The sequence below is a fragment of the Vitis vinifera genome, chromosome 11, assembly GCF_030704535.1.
Source record: "Vitis vinifera cultivar Pinot Noir 40024 chromosome 11, ASM3070453v1".
NCBI classification, from domain to species: Eukaryota; Viridiplantae; Streptophyta; class Magnoliopsida; order Vitales; family Vitaceae; genus Vitis; species Vitis vinifera.
Window position 1 is genome coordinate 16,626,427 of NC_081815.1, and position 23,965 is coordinate 16,650,391.

General features: G+C 33.0%; 1 long non-coding RNA gene and 3 other non-coding genes across 4 annotated transcripts; all 4 read left to right on the forward strand.

The window, feature by feature from the left end:
- The first annotated feature begins 4,017 nt into the window (after nucleotides 1–4,017).
- LOC132254644 (uncharacterized) lies at nucleotides 4,018–4,640 on the forward strand. The gene is made up of 2 exons (XR_009466941.1): nucleotides 4,018–4,299; nucleotides 4,402–4,640. It is a non-coding gene; the product is annotated as an uncharacterized LOC132254644 (long non-coding RNA).
- MIR169N (microRNA MIR169n) lies at nucleotides 4,140–4,240 on the forward strand. Its single transcript, NR_127834.1, has one exon. It is a non-coding gene; the product is annotated as a microRNA MIR169n (primary transcript).
- A 3,743-nt stretch (nucleotides 4,641–8,383) lies between the features above and the next one.
- MIR169Q (microRNA MIR169q) lies at nucleotides 8,384–8,480 on the forward strand. The gene has a single exon (NR_127836.1). It is a non-coding gene; the product is annotated as a microRNA MIR169q (primary transcript).
- A 14,986-nt stretch (nucleotides 8,481–23,466) lies between these two features.
- MIR169T (microRNA MIR169t) lies at nucleotides 23,467–23,576 on the forward strand. Its single transcript, NR_127780.1, has one exon. It is a non-coding gene; the product is annotated as a microRNA MIR169t (primary transcript).
- Nucleotides 23,577–23,965: the final 389 nt, after the last annotated feature.

The window sequence follows — 23,965 nt, forward strand, 5'->3', positions numbered from 1 at the left end:
CAATCAAAATATAAGAAGTAATAAAAAGATATGAAATTAGGTACAAGATTTTTACATGGAAAACCCTCACAAATCGTAGAGATAAAAATCATGAGGTCTAAGACCTAACAATCTAAATCCACTATTCAAAATCAAGTTACATGGATTTACATGACTGCTTTACTCTAAAGACTTACTCTCCAGCACCTACAACTTAATCCAAGTCCACGACGTAGTAACTCCTTATTACTCCCTAGTAGATCCTTCAACCACTCTAAATGGATTAAGGTTTTTAACCCACAATTCAAATATTCAAATCCTTGAATGAGAGATCAGGAATGATGTGGCAATTTAGGCTTTCTTTGAAAGAGTCCCTCTCTTTAAGAATGAGAGGTCTCTAACCTCTAAGATCTCTACAATCTTCAATCACTAACCCTCTAGGGGTTAGTAGGGAGGTATTTATAGGCAAAAACCCAAAGAGTTTTGGTATCTTAAGTTTCCAAAATAAAGTTTGAGTGAAACTCATCCAAAATGTGTTCTTAATCTCAACAGAACTATCATGACCACTTGAGCGGACTTAGACCGCTTGAGAGCTCCTTATTGCTTGAGCGGGCTAACTGGTTGAGCGGGATTAATCGTTTGAGCAGCCCCTACTTCTTTCGAAAAATCATTTAAAATCATTTAAAAACATTTTAAGTGCAAAAAGGATATCAAACCTTTTATACCTTAAAGAAGCCTTTCATGCCATAAGCCAAATCTTTTTAGACATACCTGTGACTTCCTGGTTGGACAAATATCAACTCTTGATGTTCAATGGAGAGCAACTTACTATCTAAAAATACTTTTATGACCAAACATAAAAAGGAACAAAATTGCCAACATATAAACAAGACTTAATATCTTAACAAGCACAAATCAACATCTGGATATACATTCTTGCTTAATAATGGTGTCATCTCATAGAGAAGTAAGAAACAAACTTGTACAACTTTGTTAACCATGGAAGCTGAATTTATTGCTTGCTTAGCTACAATATAGGAAGCTGTATGGTTAAAAAGATTTTTACGAAGTTTAGGAATACTTAAGGATGTTTTTGGGCTAACAATTTATAGTGATAGTCAGGCTGTCAAGCTGCAATAGATTTTGTAAAGGATTTGAAATATCATGGAAGAACTAAGCATATAGATATCAAGAATGACTTTATAAGAAATATTATTGCACGAAAGGAGGTGATCCTGAAATATTTACCTACACGTGTGATGGTTATTGATCCATTCACAAAACCCTTTCCAAGAGACATTTTTATGTATATGTATAGTCATTAGGATTGCATAGGTTATAATTTTATGTTGATTATGTGTCATGAATCATTATTGATTGGACATAAGATACTTTCTACATGATCAAATGAGATGAGTATTAGTTATTCATATAACTGAATATGTAATTGATACTTACACAAATATACTCTTAAATGTATGTCATTAGGTAGAGGTTGGACCTCTCACACGAACAATTGCCCCAATTAATGTGTTTATGAGTTAGGATGAGACACGGTATACTAATGATGATAAATGAATAAAATGTATATAAAGACAATATGTGTTGCTTTGATTAAGTATCAAGATAAGGTTTATAAAGTGATATCTTGATCGAATGAAATCGCCCACAATTACATTTACCTGTTTAAATTGAATTTAAGTTCTAGTATAAAAGGTTTGGAGCTATTAGTTAAGGTTTGTATGGTGGCAGTTTGACATACACTCTCCAATTGAAAAGAAACCACCATAGCATATATTTCATACTACATGTGTTTGAATATGACTAACAAGAAAAGTCAGTAATTAATCCCTACATCTTCACTATATGAGATCCTGAAGGCTTGTTATAATTATAATAGCTCATTATTGTACTCTTTGTATTTTGGCTATGTTTTGAAGTGACAAATTGATGTTGTTACTTTGATATGTTTTCGACGGAAATAAAATAATTTATCCTTATGAGAAATATTGGGCTAGCGATTAATTTGAATCTAAAAGGCATGAGCTTAAAAGAATTTCTTTTTCTTTTTTTAAGTTGCATTGACAAAGATGTGTTTACGATTGACCTATTATATTGCTTTTGTAGCTAATATAATTGTGAATACATGCACTTATAATATTGTATAGTACACAACTTTGAGGGATTAAGTGTATACATTAAAATGTGGCTAAATAAATCTAAGGTATAATGAAACATGATTATAATTGTTTACAAATAAATTTTGGGGTTGAGCTATTATGTATCCTTAATAGGTACATAACTTTTCCTCCCAAATTGTAGGTGTGCTTGCATGGTTGCACAATCCATTTGCTTATATGAATGACCTTCAAAAGTTGAATATAATGAACTTGGATGTTATTGATTGGAATATTTCAAACCACCTTATGCAAATGGGAGATGTTGGAGTTGGGTTTAGGTGCCAAATGGGCTAACCCAACCCAAGCAACAAAATAAGAAATGGGAGGAATGGTTTTTAGGAGTTAAAACTACCCAAAAATTGCCACTATATAATCATAATATATATATATATATATATATATCTCTGAAAGAACATGCTTTTACAAGAAAGTCCTTTCTCTTAAATTATTATTATTATTATTATTATTAATTGGTCATGGGCTGCAGCCGACAGAGTTGAGTGGGTATGTGGGGAGGTCTTGGTAATGTCGGTGGTTGTTTTGGGAGGATGACGAGATGCCTGTATACGTGTTGGTGGAGTTGTTGCATGGATGGATGGTGATAGCCGTTATGTGAAGGTTCAAGAAGATATGGTGTTGACAATGTGTGTATGAGGGACCATTTTTTCTGGGCTGTGTGATGGGTTTGTGAGCCACATTCATGGTTAAAACTTCAGAAGTCAAAAATGGTGCCTGTTTCTTTCAGGGAGTTGGGAATATGCTCAAGAATTTTTGCAGTCATGCATATTCATCAGAACGTGATGCCTTGGTCATGGGCTGCAGCCGACAGAGTTGAGTGGGTATGTGGGGAGGTCTTGGTAATGTCGGTGGTTGTTTTGGGAGGAAGACGAGATGCTTGTATACGTGTTGGTGGAGTTGTTGCATGGATGGATAGTGATAGCCGTTAGGTGAAGGTTCAAGAAGATATGGTGTTGACGATGTGTGTGTGAGGGACCCTTTTTTCTGGGCTGTGTGATGGGTTTGTGAGCCAAATTCATGGTTAAAACTTCAAAAGTCAAAAATGGTGCCTGTTTCTTTCAGGGAGTTGGTAATATGCTCAAGAATTTTTGCAGTCATCATATTCATCAGAACGTGATGCCTTATGCATGGAGTAGATATTTAGATGACAAAAAAGAGAAATTATAGCATGAAAAGAATCTATATATTTACTTTTCATTTTCGCAAAAGCACCTATAAATCACATGGATCATGCTGTCACCTTTCAGAGAATTATCTCTCCTCAACCAACTGTTCTCTTCCAGAGTCTTAATTTACAACCTCATAGTTGCTGTTTCAAGGAAGATTAAAGTGCGCAAACTTTAATCAACTAGACCAAATTGATAGAGTACAGAGAGAATACCATGTAATAAAGATGCAGAAAAGAACACTAGGCTCACCTCTTCCCATCATTTTATGCTTCAACTTGCATGTGGCCAGTTCCTATTATGTGTCAATCTCTAAAATTTTAACAACTAACCCACATTGACATGCAGATCAAATTCCAAGCATGGTCATTCTCTTTTTCTCCCTCTTTGTGATAGGTAAAAGATTAATTTGATTCCCTTGCACAAGTCTAGCACTCCAATCAGCTGCCAATGCCCCCTTTATGCTATATGCCAAGGGGTCCTTACCTCTTGTATTAGAGGATATGGATGTATGAGAATATGGCCGATTCCCCATAAGTGGCATAGCAAACAGTTGCCTTATCTGATAGTTTGGTCAAACAGGGAATAACTAGGATAACAGCATTACATGCCTCAATTTCTCTATTTATAAATGTCAACCATGCTGTGAAGCAAAACATGCAGATTAGAGAAGTTAGACATACGTGTATATGTCATGAAGTTAGTAGCTCCCTAACATTTGTATGAGGGGAAAATTCAAAAGTTGAGGTGCTTCATACTGTGTTCTGTCTGAGGAGTTTTGCATGAAGAAGTAAAGTGAGTGGAATAGAGCCAAGGATGACTTGCCGGCAACTGCAGCAAGGCATAGGGTTTAACTGGTCATAACTGGCAAGCATCTGAGGCTCTATTTCACCCTCTCTTCTTCTCATGCTAAGCTATGTAGACTGTCATTCTACCAAAAAGATCCCGCTAGCGAAGTAACTACTGCTACCAAACAAACAACTTTGTGGTTTGTTTTTTCTTTCCTTTTACATGCCACATGTCCTGGTTAATTGATCTTCTTATTATTGTTTATGTAGGCTGGCAGCAAGGTATCAAGGAAGACTCACCTTCGAATCACTCAATCAGGGGACATGCATGTTCAGACTCTCTTAATGTTGCTAATCATGGAATTAATTGACAGCAGCAAGTCACTCTAATCTAAGCAATTCAATAGAAACTTGCTAATAAATTTTCTTTTCCATTCCTCCGGAACCTTTGTTTGCTTCATTACCTCTGGAATTTATGAAGTACTGCAATAAGTATAGATTATAAAGGACTCCCTGTGTCTAGTCTCAAGGAATTCGGTATTCTTCTTTATGCTTTTTTTTTTCTTTCTTTCTTTCTCTGTAGTTGTTTATTTAAATTGACATCCCCAAATATCCAAATTGCTGAAAGGAACTGCAAAATAGCAGAATAAAGGAAAAACATTAGCATGTTATTTCCTCTGCAGGGAAAAAACCAGGCATTCCTTGGTAAAACCTTACATGCTCCTTGGTTTGGAAGCTAGTAAATAAGAACTAGAAATCACTTGAAGGGGAAGGGGAAGTTCCAAATATCGCATAATACTTCTTTGAATTGTTCTAAAATCTATAGGGTTTTCTCATGTTGTTTTCATCAAAACGCTAGCCTAAGATATTTTGTATAGAAGTAATTAATATTTTCTATTTATAAACACAAAAAAGAAGCAAGAGTATGCAAACCACATCTCAGCTTTTTCACCGCATATTATTAAAAAGTTTTAGTAGTTACCAGGAGCTGGATTTTGGACAAACCAAAATTCCACTCACCATCAAAAAGTCAATATGTTCAACCTTAATGGTGAAAGTGGTGCCGAAATTGACAATCCACTTATCAATTTAACATTTATTTAAAAATTTTGTTTTACAAATTTTTTGGTAGTGTGATTTAAAAACTATTTAAAACTTTTTTTAACACTATTTGACCGTTGTTTTCTTAAAATAATTTTTAAAAATAAAGTGAAATAGAGATTAGTTTTTAAAAAATAAGTAGTAGTTGTTTTCACCAATTTTAAAAAAGGAGGAGAACATGAGCCTGTTTGGTCATGTTTTCTAAAATTTGTTTTTAAAAACTGTTTTTTATTCTTTACCTTGAAAACGATTTTTAAAAACAAGTTTAAGAAAATATAACCAAATAAACCCCAAGATTTTTAAAAAATTAACAACATAAGTCCATAAAAAGGCAAATAATATGCTTGTCTTAATTCTTTTTACTTCCCCACAAAGTTGTCTAGAAAATAATTATATATACAAGCGTCTAAGGTTTTAAAATTTTAAAAAAATAAAAATAAATATTTCTTTCAAAAATTCAACATAGATGACAGTATTTTATTTAATTAAATCCATATAAATAACCGATTAAAAGGTGCGCCAATTAAATAATTCCTAATACAACATCAGTACTACATGACTATGATCCGACTATAGCAGAACCTACGTGTCCTCATATCGAGTAAATATGAAAAATACCTGATTATAAGTATTAGATAGTGTGAATTCTATTCAACTCCTAGTCGCTTGAGCAATTTGGGTATTACTTTTGATTATTGGGATTATTTTTAGACTACTTTTTGAGAAAATTCTCTAATGTGAGAGTGTTCATTGTGAATGATAGAGGATGGGTGAATTCAAGGAATGGATAAATCCTATACAAAAGTAAGATTCTTTTTTCTTTCTTTTTTTTTTTTTCTTTTTTCTATAATAAAGCATTATGGTCTAATCAAGTCTTATTTTGATTAATTTCAGGGTTTTCAAATGTGTGGTAAAATATTTTCATAGACTCTCTCTCTCTATATATATATATAAGAGAGAGAGAGAGATTTTAAAAGCCTTTCTACTCCATTGCCCATTTTTCTCATCAAATAATTCAAAACCCCTTTAAACTTGGGTTCAAAGTCCAATTTCCTTCTCTTTATTCATTAAAAAGCCATTTTCTCAATGGTAAAGCTCAAGCCCAAAATGCTTTATAATATGCAACATCTCAATATCTCAATATCTTTTGAAGAAGTTCATCACAACCCATTCAATCGTTGTAAAGCTAAAAAGACTCCCTTAAAGTATTCAATTACAACTTACGAAAATTAAATCCAACTTATTATGATTATAAGATTATTCAATCAAATTTCATATCTTATGATGGATTAAATCTTCAATTTCTCAAGCATGTCGACTTCTGAAGTGAAATTAAATAAAGCCCATTGAATCTGTATTTAGTTTCTAAATGTTTTCACCTTCAATTAAATTTCTTCATTCTTTTTCTAGTTTCTGTAAAATACTATTAGCTTCTATAGTTAATTATTGAGAATCTTCATAATTTAAGGCTATGTTTGGTTCCTAGAAAATTTGAAGGAAAATGCAAGGGAAAGAAAATATAAAGGAAAAGTAGAAAGAAAGAAAAAGTGAAGGAAAATAAAAAAATAAATTAAAAGTTGATAAAGAATTTTTTTTTGTTACTTCAAACTCATTTTGTTTATTTTAACTCATCAATATAAAGATTAAATAATTTAAAAATACATAATATTCTATATAATATTCTTTACAAAAAAGGAATCTATACTAATTAGGAATTTGGGACACTTCTTAACAATCTCCACCTTGGACCAAATTCCATGAAGTTAATCTTCAAGCTCTCCATGACACAAACCTTTTTGTATCATATCACCACGAAAGAGCAATCGACTCCATTTTCAGTTAAAATTCCTTTTGTTTTCATCTTGTGTGTTTTGTGATCTTTTACTTTTCCAGAAATCTTCAACCCAAACTCTGATACCAGTTGTAGTGCTAGCGAAAGCTTTGATGTCAACAATGTTAGTTCAAGAACACAAAGATAAAACAATCACACATATGGTGCACAAGGTTTTAACGTGGTTCGACCAACCATGCCTACGTCCACGGATGAGAGAGAACGATTCCACTATACAATAGAGAATATTACAGAAGACAGAACCAGATACAACTATTGGGTTCCCAAAACATCCCATGTTTCCCCACTCCTTGTATCCATACCCTACTACGAGCCCTCTCGCTCCATAGAGTACCTCTCGTTCTTCCTCACATCTCTATCCACCTCGTATAGTCTCTACAGGTCCATCTCCATCTCATAACTTTTTTCCCTCATGACCTAGAATATTTATAAAGATATTTTCAACAACCTTCCTTATTCTATAAGGAAGTCTAATATTACAATAATATATCAACCTAGAAATATTTTATATAATATTCTTTACAAAAAAGGAATCTATATTAATTAGGAATTTGGGACACTTCTTAACAAAATCAACCAGAGAGAGGTAGAGGTGTTCTTGAGACAAAGCCTAAGCTCTACGTACAAAACAGAAAACAAACATCACAAGACTTGTCTAGTCTATTAATGGACTGACTTTTTCCTCCACTTCCCAACATGCCCACACCTTGTGACTTTGAAAAATTCGAACACAATTTGTCAACATGCTTATATGCTAGAAATTTATGTGATCAGCAGGTGGTTGAAAAGGTATCAAATTAAAAGCACACTACATATAAAAAAATGCATTCACAGATTTATTCCTAGATGATTATTGTTTCTTTTCTCCAAAGACATGCATCTGCCAAAACTCAAAAACACAATAGCATATATATCCCATTCATGGCCATCTCTTTCACAGACATACAAAAGATTCTATTCCCATGCATGTTCCTGAAGTCTTGCATCTCTATCAACCAATTAGCCTCTTTACGCCATTACCAAGGGGTCCATAGTTCATATGTGAGCTAAAGTTAAGACCTACTATAGGATATGGTTGATAACGTGGAAGATTCCATCTAGGTGGCATACATCATCATGTATCACTTGCCCTTATCGGATATATAGGTAGTCAACCAGAATAGAGAATAATGAGAGCATCAACATTTCCATGTGCCTTCCTTCTCTGTGTATATAAAGGCATACAATGGTGTGAATTCAGTAAAATACGGATGAAAGAAGTTATTTAAATGTCTACGGGTTTTGCATGGAGAGGTAGAGAGGGTGGAATAGAGCCAAGGATGACTTGCCGGCATTTGCAGTAAGTCTATATTAACTGGAACAGCCGGCATGTAATCCTGGCTCTATTTGGTCCTCTTCTTCTCATGTGAAGTTGTGTAGACCTTGTCGTCATACCAGACAGCTACCATCAACAAAACAACACTTGCATCAAATGATCACTGCCACAAGAGAGATGGTAACTTAATTATTCACCTTTCCCCTACTGTCCTAGTTCATTAATTCTTCATGTTTCTTTGACTATGCTGGTTGGAGATCTAAATCACATATGAGGATGAAGATAACTATTTTCTTTTTTATTTATTTATTAAGTTGTAGTCTGTGAAATACATGCCAAATTTAGACAGTTATGCATGTCTAATATTGCATACCAATTCTTACCCAGGAGAATCATCCTTGGCTGCAAGTGCCCTAAAACAATTGGTTACAGCAGTATCAGAATCACTAGAGTTATTTTCATTGATTGAATTGGAAAAAAAATTACTAGCTAGATTTTCTCAGCAGGGAAATGTGATGCACTTATAGTGGGACAGACCCTAGGCGCACGTTTTGAATTTGAAGCTGATCAACACAGAGCACACAGGAAGATGAGCGGAAGTAAAGTTAAAACCCTTAGGATGTAAATTAAACTTATTAGCATCTGGCTACTGATACACGAGCAGGGACTGAGTATTTTTTTTAAATTTTGAATATAAATTAATCAAACGATGCCAATTATGAAAACTTTTAATGATTCAGTAAGCTAGTCCAAGAATATTTGTTAAATAACTAACCAGAAAAATATAAAGATCTATTCTCTTCTTTATTCCTTGTTAATTTGGATTAGTTCTGCTCCTTAATGAGGTGTCTGGATGTTCTGTAATTTATGTACAGCAGTAATTTAACAGCACAAAATAGACAATACAACAACACAAGAAATAAATAAACAAAGAATAAACAAGTTAACATGACAAAACTGTTTGAGACCCTAAGTACTCCATACTCTGGTATATTGAAAAGTACCTATGTTAGGGTAAGCAAATCTTTAGCAAGAATATATACCAATTGAAAGTTATGATACTGTAGCATGGAACTACCTAGAGAGGAATAGGTAATGCCTTTTAATTTAACTCAAAGATTACAAATTTTTGTTTTTAAAATTCTTCAATTAGATTGATAATTATTAATTAATCCAAGGATTCCAATCACACACGCATACTCATTTACACCTCATAACCCTGCACCTAATAGACACTACATCACTATACTCCTTAGTAGATTCCTCAATTCCTTAAGGGGATGTAAATCTCTCTTACAAACCTAAGAATGAAACAAGAGCCAGTTTTGAGAATTTTGTATAAACGCAAAGAATAATGACTTTTAGGTTATTTATGCGTCAACACAAGCCTAATTTTTCAAGTACATATATATATATATATATATATATATATATATATATATATATATATATATATATATGGGTGAAACCCTAGTCGACTTAGACTACTTTCAAAATCTCAATTTTCCAAAATATGAAAAAATAAATAAATAAATAAAATAAAAATAGAAACTTTGCAAATTGAGAATTTTGATATATTAACCTTTGAAAACTCGAGTGTTGGATAAGTGTGTTTCAACACTTGAGCACTAGATCTAAGTGCTTGAGCACTTCATCTCAAAAATATTTTTCAATTAATTAAGTTTAAAATTGTTCAAACTTTTATTCCCTAAGTTCACTTTTTGCCACTTTTCAAACGTCATTACCATTTTCTTATATCTCTAATATATTTACATATGTTATCCTTGTTCAACTTTGCAACAACTTTGAACCATCAATGGAGTTAAGTCTTATGAAAATGAAAAAGTCATAAACCAAGATGAATGGAACAAAATTGCCTACTTAATCTTATCAACCTAGTGCACTAATGATCTCCTGGTTTGGTTATTTTGTGACAAAATAATGATTGCATAAACCCTCATTATACTCTCAAATGGAATTTACAAATCACTCAATATCACTCATGTCTCAACTAAACATTCTAAAAATAAATATTCATTGTTGAGAAAATGTTATAATAGTAATAATTTATTTTTATTTTATTTTTTGTGGAGGTTTCGAGCATGAATAGAGGTATTTTTTAATTAGCTCAATCTAAAAAGACCCAAATTAGTTAATTATAAATCCTGTACAACCTCATGCTTTTACCAAAATCCTTTATACACATAAATGATTAATTCTCCATAAAATCTCAAGACTTTGTATCAACAAAGGATATGAGCTCGAATGGAAACTATTAATTAGGACCCACAGGAAAATATTGGTTGTCTCAAAATCTAATTATGAAGTTAATTTAACACTCCACAATGAGAGTTAATTGGACACCAATATCCTATGAAATTACATTGAGATGAAAATTGACTAAATCTAATTTAATTAATTTCTCAAGTTTGTGATCTAGTATCCATGTAACGACCTGCACCCAACCATGTAGATATTGTCCACTTTAGGCCTAAGGGGGCCCTTATAGCTTTAAAACGCATCTACTTAGTTAAGAGGAATTTCTACATATATAGCGCTAAAAACATTTTCTCCTATCAGATGTAGGACATCACATCGTAAATTGGGCATACTTAGGGTGAACACACTTTTGTGCCCTCACGAAATGCACATACCCTAGGGTGGGCACATTTTTGTGCCCTTAGAGTGCACATACCCAGTGTGGGCACAAGTTATATATACTGCAAGGAATCAAGTTGTGCCTCCTCAATACACAAACAAGCTATGTACATATATTTATAACCATGCCCACACATTCCACACTCAACCATATGCATCCTAGCCTGAGTATCCCTTGTCATATCTCAATCATTAAATCATTTCAATTGCTTTCAAATCCTACCACATTGCCATCTTTTTTAAGGCTCCATTGTGGAGGGTATGAAAGCCCTTATTTTTGGTAACAAAGGGATCTTTCTTTCTCATTCACCTCTTCCTTAAGAATTTAAATCTTTAAATAGTTTTAAGCTAGGTTTCTTCTTTATTTTTTCTTGGTGATTTTTAGGATTGTAAGAAGATCCTAGAGGATTTTCAAGAAGTCATTCTTGGCTAGATTCTCTAATTAAGGGAATCTTTTGATGAAAACTATATGGGTACAATGTTTAAGCTTTCTTTGCTCTTTAATGCTTATGTGTTTAATGCATGCTTGATTTGTACTACTAACCTTTATTTTTTTTTACTTAATTAATTCTTGTTGTAGATCCATTAAATGCTTAAGAATTATTCTCTTGAATTTGTTGCTTTCTTAAAACATAAAATGCCTAGGAATGAAATATATTTTTTCAAAGAGAATGAGAAAGCGTGGGTTGAACACAATAAATTTAATAAAATGTCTCAAAGGGTTTTCAAATCCAAATATTTCAATTGGCTCACCATAGTGGGGTTCATTTGTGTTTTTCAACAAGTTATGCATTGTATCCCCTGGAATGACCATCAAGGGTACATCTCTCTTAGTGATTTAATTCTTCATTTTTAAAATGCCAAACATTTATTTCAATTTTCTTTTATTTATTAAAAAATCTTTATGCCACCAATTCACTGAAATAGAAAATAAAATTTGGAAATGCTATAGTGATGGAGAAAGATTTTTGGATAAATAAGAACAATGAAAGAAAGGTTGGGAATTGGAAAAATGAGAAGATGAATCACTGGTGGAGAGGTACCCCTGATGGTCATTTCATAGTTTAATTAAAAACACAAATGTATTCCATCATGGTGAGCCAATTGGAACATTTGTCTTTAAAAACCCTTTGAGATATTTTATCAAACACTCTTGCTTTCTTATCTTCAACATCATTCCATATATATATATATATATATATATATATATATATATATTCCTCAAATTCCTTCTTAAGAAATATTATTTTAACATCCATCCCATAAATATGCAAATTATATATATAAGTGTGGACCCTTATTTTGTCCTTGGCACATATATTCTTGTGTTTTTGTTTGGTTTCTTTTTTTGTTTATTTTTTTTTCTCTCATCTTATGTCCATTTTTAGTGCATGTCTAGGGTCATTTTTCTTGATCATTCATTGTCCTTTGTTGGTTCATGTTTGGTCGACTCATTATTGATTTTTGAGTTATATTTTGGAGGCCATTGAGGGGGTTATTTTAGGTCCTAACTTGATTTTTAGAGGCCTCCTAGGTTTAGTCTAGGGGAGAGGGCTTGTTTGGGTGACTTAGCCTAGACCTTGGTTTGGTTTTTGAGTTGGGACCGGGTCTTAGAGAAGTTTTTAGGGTTTTGGAACTCCCTTTGATAGCTAGTGTGGAGATGAAGACATGCGTCCTCATCTTAGCGTTCCCTCTCTTTTTTACTGTTTTTTTTTTTTTTTTTTTTTTGTCTTTTGGCCTTTTGTGAATTGTGAGAGACCACTTTTTGACCACCTAGGGGAAGCTCCGGGACACTTTTTTGCCAACTTTGGGAGACATTTTCTACAGGAGATAGAGCACGTCTCTAAAGTGACCTGTTAAAGACAAGGAAAGTTGGTTAGATCTGGAAAAAGAAAAACCAGAGGGAGAAAGGAGTAACATAGGGCAGGAAAACCAGGAGAGGAAGAAGAAGGATAGCTCGTTGAGCTCTTGCAGATCTTGGGGAGAGGACACAACTTACCTGAAGCCAAGCCAACACTACTTGGGAGGAGTTATTCCAGGTATGGCTGTCGCGGGTTTCCGGTTCATTTCAACTATCATGCTCTGCTTCTGTCTTTTCTACTGGTTTTTGGACGTTGTTTGTTGTTTGCTGTGGACATCCAGGGCCACAGGGTTGTTTTTGCTGAATCTGATTGTTTGCATACTTGCTCTGTTTTGGTTTTTATTCTGATATCTTTGATTCCATCTGAAAATAATTTGTGTAATTTGTGTATGGGTCCATCTTTGAACTTGATGCTTGAGAATCATGCTCTTGCTTTATGTTGGTTTCACCTGTTCCTAGCTCATTGATAACCCATGAAATGGAGCTAAGTTCACTAATCTTTGGTTCGTTTTATGCTCTTTTCTGTTTACTGTTCTGCTTCTTATGTATGATGGAATGATGTCATCAATGGTCAAGTCCAAGACTGGAGATTTAGTGAAATGTGAAATTGTTGGTGGAAGAGAGGATTTTGTGATGTTTTGAGGCATTGTTGAGTTTGAGATTGGATGGTTGGGTTTGTCTCCTCTTAGATCAGTTTCTGGGTTCTTTGGGTTGTGGGTATTGCTGAAAGAAAATCATAGCTCGTGGGTGTTGAGGGTGAATGAAGTTCCTTCAGGTGGTGAAAGTTGCTTTGATTCTAAAAGAATGAGGCTCTCTTCATCGGGTTTTGCTCACCAAACAGAAGAAGGGTAATGAGGTTCGGTTCATGGTTGATGCCATTGACGAGTGTGCAGTGGGTCAATTGAAGGAGTTTGAGGGGAAGAAGCATGTCTCTGCAATCAAGGAGAGTCTGAAACTTGATGAGAGAGAAGATGGAATGCTCTCAAAGCACCAGACAGGGTCCCGGCCCCTTGATTTGAAGGCAAAAACAGTGAAAGTAGAGGAGGAAAGGCAAACGAAGAGGCATTGGTCTTCTTCCTCCTCATTTCTGTAGTGCTGACTGATCTTCTTTTTCACCAACCGAACTACATGAAAATTGGGTATTTATAAATAGCAATGCATTAGTAAATGTAAATTAATCCAAGCCTTTTTCTAAAAATCAATTTTCTATATAATTTAAAAGCAAGTAGAAACGTGCAATAGTAATAAGGAGTCTAGTTGATGTAATTCTAGTGACATGCAAAGGAATGAACGTCAAAGAAATCCAAACCCTCTTTTTCTTTATATCCTTTAGCTACCAACCTAGCTAGCTTTATATTTATCTATAGTATCATCAAGTTTTAAGTTTATTTTTTAAATCCATTTCCAGCCAAAAGGTTTATTCGTAGGAGATAAATTTACCAATTCATTTATGATTATGGGTAATAGATTTTATTGCATTATTTAGTACTTCCAAAATCATGCATCTAGTGAACCTAGAGCTTCTCTATATGTTTGGGGATGGTTTTCAGTTAATAAGAGATGAAGGCAAGCCCATAAGATGACATGGTTTGTTGGATGATACCATTTTTGTGCATAAAAATTATCTCAATCAAATTGGTTTTCTACTTCATTTTTGTAAGGTTTAAATGTTTCATCCATAGAAGCAAGAAAATAAATCATGCAATATCTTGTATAATCATTAACTAAAGTAACAAAATATTTTTTACCTCCTCCTCTAGTTGGAAAATATTTAAGATGGCATACATTTGAGTACATTAATTTTAGTGGTAAGGTATATATTTCAATATTTTTAAAAGGTTTTTAATGAATTTATTTCAATGCAGGTGTCACACTTATATGGTCCTTTAGGAATTAAATTTAAATTCATTAATTTAGCATGCCATAAAGAGTAACATTAGAAGAGCATAAGCAAAAGAAACATTATTTATTGGTATTCTCATAAGATATATCATATTTAAATAACACATCAAATATATATATCCTTTTCCTACAAGGACCCCATTTTTGGTGATGGCACATTTACATGATTCAAACACCGTCTTAAAGTCCTTCTTGAACAACATATTAGATTGGAAGACCATATTTTAGTGCTTTAAATTAGGTTGGTATTTTTGTTTCATTCATGTACTAATTCTAGCTCAACTTACTCTCTTTGATCTATATTGTTGCGATCAACTTCAAGATGCTTAAAAGACTATGTTGGTTATGGTAAGTGTGTGTTTGGAGCATTATGACAATGTGAATAGTTATTTAAAACCAAAAGAATAAAAGAAAGAAAATTTGTGGCAAAATGTACTTTCAAATAACAAGAAGGGAAAAAAGAAAGGGGAAGGGATGTCCGAATGTCCCTTAGGGAACATTCAATGTCCTGTGGACATTCAAACATTGCATATGATGTTCAAATGTTCCACTACCATTCAAATGTCTACAACAATTTGAACATTGATTACTTGTCTGAGTTTTTTTTTTCCCATATTTTTCAACTTTTAATATTTTAAAATGCACTTTTAGGTAAATTTACCTTACTTGAAGTGACTCTAAATAATTAAACCCTAAGTTTTTTTCCATAAAAACCTAGTTTTTAGACCTTATTGGTGTTGACCCATATATTGCAAAGATAGTCTATTTCTCTACATACCCTAAAACTCCTAACTCTTAAAAGTTTTCAAGATTGTAACTTGAAAGTTCTTTAGGTAGAAAGGCATGATGGTGCATAAATATGGAAGCTACTCAATATAGTTTTGAGGTGTTATATTAAGGAGCACAAGGTATTGTCTCGTAGATGTAATAAAGAGTATAGGTGCTTGCTAATATAAGAACCTTAAGAATAGTGGATCCAAATCAAATAAGATTATGTACCTTCTCTTTAGATTTGATAGAGTTAATATTTTGTGATTGTTTGATCCATGACTTTTTTTTCATACATCGATTAGAGTTTTTATATAGATGGTTTTTTCTTGCATATCCATTATCCATTGCATAGATAGATTAGTCTTATATTCCAAATTGAATTGAATACTTTTTTATTGGGATACATAAAGCTTGGACTAACTATTGACTCTCCTCTAAGTAGATCCATTGATCCCACATATTTTTCCTAGCAGCACAATGCTTCTATTGCTCTCCCTTGTATCAAGAACGTGAAGAACATGGCATAAGGGATGCTTGACATGTTTTAAGTATTTGAAGTCTCCTCACTTTAGAGTAGTACTTCTTGTGGCCACAAACGTTTGCACAATGTCTAGTTTTCGCATAGGCATAATAGTTGCCTTTGAATTTATGATGTTTCCCTTTAGGACCATAGAGAGAATTTTTCACCTTTTCATTTTCCTTCTAGGATGTGTAATTATATTAGAATTGGACTTATCAGAGATGTCTTCTTCTAATACTTTTTTTTTTTTCACTTTCATTATTTTCATGTTGTATTCTCAATCTTATCACAAGGTCATTAAGCCTCATATTATCGTGTTATTTCAAGAATAGAAGGAAAACAAAAAAGCTTGAAGTACTTAAAAGATGGTGGAAATTAATTTTCAATAATTGCTAACTTGGAAATCTTCACTAAGAGACATGACTAAGGAATTCTTGACAGTATCGAGCTGGAACAATCTATTCTTCTTGAATACTCTAATTCAGTGTCAAAGAATTTCATGTCGTTATCATATAGTATTAATCTCTACTTGATGATAAATAAAGCATTCGTACCTTTTTTTCTCTCAAAAATTTCATAAAATGGGCTTTTTAGAGATCCCTAGTTATCAATCCTCACTTGAACTACTAAGAATCCAAGAAGTCTAACATTGATTCCTTCATACATGTTTATGAATATCATGGAAAAGTATGTACAACTCCTTCATTGTGATGGGATAAACACAAACAATGCACAACCAGATTTTATCCCCTCTTGTGAGAACCTAATAGGAATCAATTTAATAGAGTAACAACAATTCACCAAATGCAACAAGAATATGAACACCAACAATTTTTAGCGTGGAAAACCTTCCCAAATGTGAGAAGTAAAAACCACGGGACCCTTAGGCCACTTAAACCCTCCACTAATATAATCAATGGGTTACACAATTCTCTCTAGATGAAACTAGAGGTTTACATCAGTCATATCTCAAGACAATTAGTCTTGGCAAATACAAAACAACTTGCATAAAACAATGGAGAGATCACACTAAAACAGAGTCACTGTTCTCGGACACAAATCACCACTGTTCCAAACTCCAAATCCAATCTCCACCGTTCAAAATGAAGATCAATGAGTTAAGAACGTGCTAACCAGAAATCATCTCGATCAGACCACGGATTAATTTCGATCAAAGCTGAAGATCAAAACTGTCCGGGTGAGAAGAAATTCAACAACAAAGACGCACTGTTCACGGACTGAAACAACAACCTTTCGGAACTCCAAATCCGATCTCCACCATTCAGATTAGAGATCAATGAGTTGAAAATCTCTCCTTCAAATTTCAGGTCGATCGGACCACACACGAAGCGGGATCGGCCGTTTGATGAAATCTGGACAGTAAAGAGAAGAAAAGAAATCAACGTTTTTTTCTCTCTAACTTCAAAAATTCAATGGCTCTTTTTCTTTTTCTCTCTAACTTTCTCTTCCTTTTTCTTCTTACTCTCCTCCTAGGACTGCAAAGATGAAGAAGAAGAAGAGAAAACGGTTTCTTCTTCCCTTTTATACATTAAGGCCTAAGAAGCCTTAAATGTTTGGGCTTTGGGCTTTCCTCCACAAGAAGGAAATAACCCAGCCCAACAAATCTCCCCCTTTCCGACTATGTGGAGGGACTCACCATCCCAGCGATGGAACAACAAACTCCAAGCTTCTCCTTTGGTAGTGTCTTTGTCAACATATCCGAGCCATTGTTATCTGTATGTATCTTCTCAATTTCAAACAAGTTGTCATTGAGAGCATCTCTCATCCAATGATACCTCACATCAATGTGTTTTGATCTTGCATGATAGGTAGAATTCTTACTGAGGTGAATAGCACTTTGGTTATCACAGTATAACACATAGCGCTGTTGTTTAAACCCGAGCTCTTGCATGAAACACTTCATCCACAACAACTCTTTACATGCTTCTGCTGCTGCAATGTACTCTGCCTCTGTTGTAGAAAGTGCAACACATTTTTGTAGTCTCGATTGCCAAGACACAGCACCTCCTGAGAATGTCATCAAATAGCCTGAAGTAGACCTTCTATTATCCACATCCCCTGCCATGTCTGAATCAGTGTATCCAACAAGTATTGGTTTCCCACCTCCAAAAGTGAGTTTCAACTTGGAAGTGCCTCGTAAATATCTCATAATCCACTTGACTGCTTCTCAATGATGTCTTCTTGGATTCGATAAAAAATGGCTAACAACACCAATTGCATAAGCTATGTCTGGTCTAGTACATACCATGACATACATCAAACTTCCTACTACTGAGGCATACAGAACTCTTCTCATGTCTTCCTTCTCCTTATCTGTAGAAGGGCTATGTCTGCTGCTTAGCTTAAAGTGACTAGTTAGAGGAGAACTAACCACTTTGGCTTTGCTCATGTTAAACCTTGCAAGCACCTTTTCAATATATTGCTCTTGTAGCATACATAACTTCTTGGATGCTCTATCCCGCTCAATTCTGATGTCAAGAATTCTCTTTGCTGGCCCTAAATCCTTCATGGCAAAGGATTTGCTTAACTGCTTCTTCAAGTTATCAATTCTTGAAACATTCCTGCCAACAATCAAGATATCATCAAAGCCCAAACATTTAAGGCTTTTTAGGCCTTAATGTATAAAAGGGAAGAAGAAACCGTTTTCTCTTCTTTTTCTTCATTTTTGTAGCCCTAGGAGGAGAGTAAGAAGAAAAAGGAAGAAAAAGTTAGAGAGAAAAAGAAAAAGAGCCACTGAATTTTTGAAGTTAGAGAGAAGAAAAACGCTGATTTCTTTTCTTCTCTTTACTATCCAGATTTCATCAAACGGCCGATCCCACTTCGTGTGTGGTCCGATCGACCTAAAATTTGAAGGAGAGATTTTCAACTCATTGATCTCTAATCTGAATGGTGGAGATCGGATTTGGAGTTTCGGAAGGTTGTTGTTTCAGTCCGTGAACAGTGTGTCTTTGTTGTTGAATTTCTTCTCACCCGGGCAGTTTTGATCTTCAGCTTTGATCGAGATTAATCCGTGGTCTGATCGAGATGATTTTTGGTTAGCACGTTCTTAACTCATTGATCTTCATTTTGAACGGTGGAGATTGGATTTGGAGTTTGGAACAATGGTGATTTATGTCCAGGAACAGTGACTCTGTTTTGGTGAGATCTCTCTATTGTTTTATGCAAGTTGTTTTGTATTTGCCAAGACTAATTGTCTTGAGATATGGCTGATGTAAACCTCTAGTTTCATTTAGAGAGAATTGTGTAACCCATTGATTATATTAGTGGAGCGTTTAAGTGGCTTAAGGGTCCCGTGGTTTTTACTTCTCACATTTGGGAAGGTTTTCCATGCTAAAAATTGTTGGTGTTTATATTCTTGTTGCATTGGGTGAATTGTTATTACTCTATTAAATTGATTCCTATTAGGTTCTCACAAGAGGGGATAAAATCTGGTTGTGCATTGTTTGCGTTTATCCCATGACATTGGTGGTAACACTTGGAATCCTCCACATCTTAAGATCAAGAAGATGGCTAACAACAAATTTCTTTGTATGGGCAGAGTTTGTCAAAAGTGTCAAAAGAAAAATAAACTAATTAAAGCACATTGTCTAGTCCATTTAAAATGTAATTTCCATACATAAAATCAAAATTCTCATCCTTTACAACATGAGTTAGGTGTAATGGTGCCAAATTAAACATTTTTTTTGTTGCTAAAATTTAAAATTTTGACCATTAAATTCCTTAGGTTTTTCAGTTTGGACATATAAATATGAAAATTGACATTGACATAATACATTTCAAAGAAAGCAATACCAAATAGGAAGTTTCAAGTTAAAAAATGAGTTTTGTAAAAATAAATAAATACTTCAAGAATTAAAAAGGTTTTTTTTCACAAAATTTGTAAATAAAAATAACCTCAAGAAGGAGTTTGAGTGCAATAGAAAGACTTAAGAAGTGGATTATTATCTCTTAAATATTAGGAAAGCTAAGGCATTCATTAAACACAATGTCTTAAAGCAAAATTTTTTCCTTTGCTGAATCCAAAAAAGATTCAAAAAGAAAAAAGAGAGAAGAAAAGAAAATCTAGGATTTTTCATTATGAATTTTCTCTTTTGAAAAAAAAGATACAACATTATAAGGATTTAAATAGACTGAATAAAACTTAAAAAACAAAAAAGAATAATTCTAATATAGTAACTAAATAAGAAAGATAAATAGTAACTAAATAAAACTATTAAATAAATAACTCTTTAACATTCCCACAAACTCATGATGCGACTGTAAGAAGTATCGAGAATTTAGCACTAAAAATAAAAAGTGTGAAAGCGAGTGTGACTTGGTAAACAACTTTGCAATCGTATTGTTAAGAAAATCCCTTAGCAACCAATTAAGTTTTGTACTGCATAATTGAAGTACCAAATACCAAGTATCAACCCTATAAAAAGCAAAAAGTTCCTCAATCATAGCCTGTTGCCAAAGAGGATAGAGAAATAAAAGAAGAGGAAAAAGACAAAATCTGGATTCACATATAATAGTTAGAGTTAGATAGAATTTGGGTCCATATCCAGCAAAAAGAAACAGACATAATTTGAATTTATATCCAATAAACAAAGTTAGACATAATTTAAATTCATATCTAACAAATAGAGCCAAACATAATTTGGATTTATATCCAACAAACTATAGAAGTCAATACAATTTGGATTCATATCCAACAAACAGAAACAAACAAAATTTGGCTTTATATCCAACAACCAAAGCTAGACTGAATTTAGATTCATATCCAACAAATAGAGAGAAACAAAACTTAGATTAACAAAATTTAGATTCATATCTAACAAATGAATATGAAATCAAATATTAGAATCATTGAAAAATAACGATTTAGGTTCAATATACATAGCATGCTCTTTAACACAATGATCTTGGTAACAACATATGCTTGCAGAATATGGATAGTGATATTGGTATGAAAGAGATCTGAAAAAATTCAAAAGATACAAACAAGGAGGATAAAAATTTTATATACTATGTACCTTTTCTCTAAGATAAAAATTTACCTTACAAATCAGTGATCTTCCAATGTTTACAATGGCTGGATATGAATAAGAACAATTACCTCCATTTTAAACACTTAGAAAAGTCATAACTCTTTAAAAATATCTTATCTTTAAACCTCTGTTCAGAAGAGTCTGAGCTTTTTCTAAATAAATTTCAAAATCTGGGTCCCTAAAAATTTTTAGAAAACAAATCTCTGAAGAAAAATAAATTACAACTTAATTATACATATGTTATAAGCCTTCCCCAAAGATACCTATTAGACTTAAACTATTTTATTAAAAAATAAATATTTAAACCAAGGTATTTTTCATTCACTCAATAATACTAAAAGATTAACGGTTCATTGTGCAATGATTAAGCATGATTATCAGAAGATTACGCATTAAGACTTTTTCATCTAATGGTAGTGTACTTTTCATCTTTTATTTTTCAACAAAATCATCAACTCCAATGAATTAATCACTTACAATGGCACACATCCATTTTAAGCTCTTACTTTGTAGAGTCACAACTCTTTAATAATTTTCAAACTCAAGTTGTCTCAAAATTTTAAGAAAATAAATTTCAAATCATTGAAATAAATAAATAAATATATAAATAAATAATATTCAACTTAATTATACATGTGTTATAAGTCTTAATGAAAAACTTTTAGGCTTGATTTGGTTCAACTTTTCAAAAGCTATTTTTTTTTTAAATATTTTTTATTGAGAGCCTTTATGATTATTTGTCTAATTTTGTTTAAAATGTTGATACCTCATAAAAGAAAGTCCTAATATGAAAGCTAAAAAATTGTTACTTCTTATGAAAACTCTATTTTCACTCATTTGAAAAGTCCTTTCATATTTAATAAAACATTTACAATATTAAAATTATCCTTTAAAAATTGTGACTTTGGCTTCGATTTCAAGTTTCAATTAAAGCCAAAAACAAGAAGCTATCCCAAACAAGGCTCATTAGGCTTAAACTACTTGTATTAAAAGCTAAATATTTAAACTAAGGGGTGTTTGATAAAAACTCAATACTTATTACTTAATGACTTAAATTGGTTTTAACTTAAATCATACTTAAGTTGTTAACTTAAAACTTATTATTTAATTCTTGCTTTAAGTATTAAGGTTGTTTAATAATTTAATTTAAAATTTATTCTAAATCATCAAATTGACATATTTATCCTCATAAATTATAATGAGGGTAAATGAAGTCCAGTAATAGTTGAGGTCATAAAGTAGCAAAGGAGATCGTAGAAGTAATTAGGGTAAGTAAAGGTAAAAAGATAAAATGAAGATGTAAACTTAAGAATAAGTTAATTTTTTTTTTACTTATTATTTAAAATTATTGTTTTTACTATAAGTCATACTATTAAGTTATTTTACCATACTTAATTTACTTAATAATTTAAATTAAGTTATTAAGTCACTTTAAATTATTAAGCTGATTTACCAAACACCCACTAAAAAGTAGTTCAGTGATTTTCATGAACTCAGTAATACTACACTGTTAATTATTCATTATGTAAAGATGCATGATTTTCTGAATATTGAGTATTAAGTCTTTAACTGAAGGTAGCTTATACTTGCTTTTGAATTTTTCAACAAAATCATCTATTCAAATGGACTAGTCACTTCGCGTGCACAACTTCTTACTTTGAACAGTTCAAATGACCATTTGTCGACATGGTTAGACTGCTGGCAGTTTCTGTGGTCTATCAACAAGTGGGCGCCAAAAAAAATCAAAAACCACTTGAATTATCCAGAGGCATTTACAAATTTCCTTGATGATTATTCTTTTCCTCATAAGATAGCTACAAAAATATTGACACATATATCACATATTAAATTCCAGTCGTGAATGATCCTCCTCTTTCAAGCAGACACAAATCCAAGAGATTCTATTCCCATATTCATAATCTAGCATTTCAGCCAATCAAAAATTCTCTCTCCACCATACAGGGGTCCATATTTCTCATGTTGAGCAAGAAATTGGCACAAGTATAAGAAAAAACGTATGGATAAAATGAGAATATGAACGATTCCCTTTATGTCACACTGTGAGCACTTGCCTTAGCCAGTCAACCTGTATAGAGAATAATTTGGATGTCAGTACTCCTTCTCTGCCTATATAAATGTCAACAATGTTGCATTACAAGATAAGGATTTGAGAAGCTAGGGATACAACATCAAATTAGTCCTAGCTCCTCCACATTTTGCAGATGTGGAAATTAATTTCAAAAAGTTGCCAGGTTCTTGATTGCTTGGTTTTGTGTCCTAAGAGTTTTGCATGAAGAGGCAGAGAGGGTGGAATCGAGTCAAGGATGACTTGCCGATATATATTTGCGGAAGGACTTGCATGGGCCTTTAGCTATGTGTAACCGGCAAGTTGACTTGACTCAGTTTGGCCCTCTTCTTCTCATGTGAAGCTCTGTGGACTATCAGTGCTGCCAGAAAGCTACAGCCAAGAAAGTTTAACACTAGTAGGATGCAAACCATCCCTAAAAAAGAGCTAAACCAAATCTTTTTTCATTTCTTCTTTTCTCCTTTTCGTTTGTTTATTTACATTATTATTGCTAATAATTTTCCCTTTTTTTTTTTTTTCTAAGATGTTAGGAGAATAGTGATTAAACTCTTCATCACGCAAAGGTGAGCAGGAAATTATTTCCTTCTCTTTCAGACACCTTTTTCTCAACCATGTATGTTTTACAGAAACCAAAATAAGATGTCATGCATGCACATGCAGGTTCTTTATTAACTGGGAGATTGGATCCTGATTCTTCAGACATGATCCAACTGCCAC